Source organism: Octopus bimaculoides, chromosome 26, assembly GCF_001194135.2.
Source record: "Octopus bimaculoides isolate UCB-OBI-ISO-001 chromosome 26, ASM119413v2, whole genome shotgun sequence".
NCBI classification, from domain to species: Eukaryota; Metazoa; Mollusca; class Cephalopoda; order Octopoda; family Octopodidae; genus Octopus; species Octopus bimaculoides.
This window is the reverse complement of record NC_069006.1, coordinates 1,998,413-2,002,402: the sequence shown is the minus strand read 5'-3', so window position 1 is coordinate 2,002,402 and position 3,990 is coordinate 1,998,413.

Below are 3,990 nucleotides of genomic sequence, written 5' to 3'. Positions count from 1 at the left end.
CATTTGACAGAGTAATATGAACACTAAGAAGTTAAACTCTGTCACCTAACAGCTAACACGTCAGTCTCACTCCACTCCGATTTCTCCGATCTGGCTTAGCTACTGCTCACATCTTTCATCGAAATGAGGAGATTTGGAGTTGCTCTTTGGATGCAGACCATTTAGAACAGCTGACTGGTCATTCATCCTGTTTTGGGGCACACACACACGTACGCATACAGACAGACACGCACGCAGACACACACGTTTCCTTACAAAAGGAAACGTTGCATGCACACACGCACACACATATGTTTGTATATGAGTTAATGAAGATGACTTCGTAATTTCTGTTCGTTCGTCATTTATTAATTAATATCAGTTTCGTATTTTGGCACAAAGTTAGTAATTTTGGGGGTCTGTAAGTAACTTACATCGACCCCAGTACTCAACTGGTACTTATCTGATCGACTCCGAGAGGACGAAAGGCAAAGTCGACATCAGTGTAATAATCTATCTATCTATCTATCTATCTATCTATCTATCTATCTCTCTCTCTCTCTCTCTCTATCTATCTATCTATCTATCTATCTATCTATCTATCTATCTACCTATCTCTCTCTCTCTCTCTCTCTCTCTCTCTCTATCTATCTATCTGTCTATCTATTTATCGGTATGTCTGTCTGTCATCTGTCTTCCTCCCTCTCTATCTATTCTCTCTCTCTCCCTCTCTCATTCTCTCTCCCACTCTCTCTCCCTCTCTCTCCCTCTCTCTCCCTCTCTTTCTCTTTCTCTTTCTCTCTCTCTCTCCCACTCTCTCTCCCTCTCTCTCCCTCTCTTTCTCCCCCCCTCTCTCTCTCCACACACACCGATACCCGTGTCGCCGAAAATGGAGACAGTTTTATTAATTATGAAGAATGATGTATCAATTGAAAACGACGCGTGAAAACTGACGAATTTCTTTCCAAAAGACTTGGCACTTAGTATTATTTAACCAGAAAATATTTCTTTTTGATCTTAGCGAAAAGGCCGCAACTCCATTACACATTCGTTGTAGCTGAAAGACCGATAGTTAAGCCTACCTTGAAAACGTTAGGCGGGAGCGATGCGTAAATGTATGGAGATCTGTACTGTAAAAAACGACAGCTTTTTACCTTATATAACACTCTTTACAACCAAATACAGTCTTGTCAATTGACAGTTATCAATTTTAAACAAAGAAAATATATGAACGATTAAATGGACAATATTAGTTACTTTTATATACCCAGGCCAGTACCCCATGGAGGGGGTAGCCACAACGAGACACACATCAGGCATTCCATTCATTTCTTTTTCTTGTTGTCTCTTTAGGAATATGAAATTGCTAGGAAGTGTGGATTGTCCGTGCCTTCGCTGCCGCCCCTTTTAGTTGCCTCTTACGCCACGCAGGGAATACGGCGACTACATTATACCAATCTCCCTCACCCAATCGCAGTGGGGTTTGATAGTTTACTTATAGCTGGGACCTTTACAGGTGCTACCACTCCGGGTCAGAGTAGATCTGCGAACAATAGTGGTTAAGAAGTGGTTCCACACGCCTCAAACCCTAAAACCGGGGTTCCAGGGTCGTCCCACTAATGGACATAGTTTATAGTCATACCCAGGACAACAACGTTAGTAATATTAGTAAAGCGATATATCTGAATCAAAAGGGATTAGGGGCCTTAAAAATTAATGACCTTTTTAATAACTTTTAACATCTTATTAAACCATTAATGTTACAACTGTGGAGGCGCAATGGCCCAGTGGTTAGGGCAGCGGACTCGCGGTCGGAGGATCATGGTTTCGATTCCCAGACTGGGCATTGTGTGTGTTTATTGAGCGAAAACACCTAAAGTTCCACGAGGCTCCAGCAGGGGTTGGTGGTGACCCCTGTTGTACTCTTTCGCCCCAACTTTCTCTCACTCTTTCTTCTTGTTTCTTGAGTAACGCTGCGATGGACCGGCGTCCCGTTCAGCTGGGGGGAACTCATACGCCATAGAAACCGGGAAACCGGGCCCATGAGCCTGGTTAGTCTTTAAAAGGGTGCATAAATGAAAAAAAAAGGTGTTACAACTATGAGGTCTCATCAAGTTACTGTCATCAATTTTAACTATATTAATGATATAGTCGAGAATGTAGAGAGTGACAGTTCTGATTCACGAAATGATTGCTGATACTACCGAATACAATTTCATTAATAGTTGCGTTGCTGTAACTTAGCGGTTCGGCAAAACATATCAATAGAATAGGTACCAGACTTCTAAAAAGAACCACAGGAATACTGGAGTCGATTCGTTTAACTAAACTCCTTTAAAGCGCTGCCTCAGCATGGCCGCTTGTCAATCAGAACAGTGTGAGAAATACCTCATCTTTCCACTCATTTTCATTTTACATCTCTTATTACTCTCTCACTCACCCATTCACTCCTTCACTCTCTCATTCACTCCCTCACTCACTCATTTATTCCCTCACTCACTCACTCACTCACTTACGCACTCGCTCCCACCCCTTCCTTCCCCCTCCTTCACTATTTGTCGTTTGACAACACACATTCACTTTAATTTCTTAGCTGACGTGTCAGCGAGCAATAAGCTGATTGTTATATCCACACACGTATACACACACACGAACACATACACACACATACACACGCATGCAGATATCAAATACACGCCCCATCCACTCACCTACCTGTATTTATATATTTATAAGCAGCTACTTGAATATAAAAAAAAAAAAATATTTTGTAAGCATCAATGACGATTAATATCATATTCAGTGCATGTGAACGGTTGTGATATTGGTGACAGCATAATCGGATGCTAAGGAAAATGTAAAAGGCGGGGAATGACAATGGAATTTAGATTAAAGGGAGAGGAGGAGGAGGAACAAGAAGAAGAAGAAAATGAAGGAGGAGGAGAAGAAAGTGAAGAAGGAAAAAAGGAGGAAGAGAAGAATGAGAGGAGGAAAAGAAAGAAGAAGGAGAAGAAAAAGCAAAAGAAGAAGAAGGGGGAGAAAGAGAAGAAGAAGGGAGAGAAAGAGAAGAAGGGGTGGGGGAAGAGAATAAGAAGGAGAAAGAGAGGAACAAGGAGAAGGAGGAAAGGAGAAGAAGGACAATGAAAGGGAGAAAGAGAGGAAGAAGTGGAAAAAAAGAAGGAGGAGGAGGAATAACAGGAAGAAGAAGAAGAAGAAGAAGAAGAAGAAGAAGAAGAAGAAGAAGAAAGAGAAGGAGAAAGGAAGGAAGGAGAAAGAAAGGAAAGAAGAAGAAAAAGAAAGAGAGGAAGAGGACAGAGTGGAATAACAGGAAGAAAAATAGGAAGGAGAAGAGGAGGGGAAGATGAGAAGGCGAGGAAGAATAGAATGAAGAAGGAGAAAAAAAAAGGAAAAACGGGGAGGGAAGAAGGAAGAAGAAGGAGAGGAAGAATGGGAAGGAAGAGGAGGACGAGAAGGAGAAAAGGGTAGGAAGAAGAGAAGAGGAAGAAAGAGGGGAAGAAGAAGAAAAAGAAGAAGAAGAAGAAGAAGAAGAAGAAGAAGAAGAAGAAGAAGAAGAAGAAGAAGAAGAAAAAGGAGAAGAAAAAGAAGAAATGAAAATGTGCCTTACTAATTTTGCTTGCAGATATCAACGTCATGTGTGCGAATGTGTGAATGTATACGAGTGAATATGTGTATGTGTGAGTATGTGTAAGCTTGTGTGAGAGTATGTAGTTGCACGAGTGCGTGTGTATGACCGAATGTATATGAATGCTGTGTGTGTGTGTGTGTGTGTGTGTGTGTGTGTGTGTGTTAAACACATTTCTAACTTCAAAATTCTGGTTTAACCTAATTCTGCATTTTAAGTCCTAATCACACGCCATCTTACAGCGAGCTCCATATTGAATTGTTTTCTCACAACGTTTTAAACAATACTGGATCAATACGGCATATATATACACATATATATATATATATCTATATCTATGTGCGTATGTATATATGTACATATATATA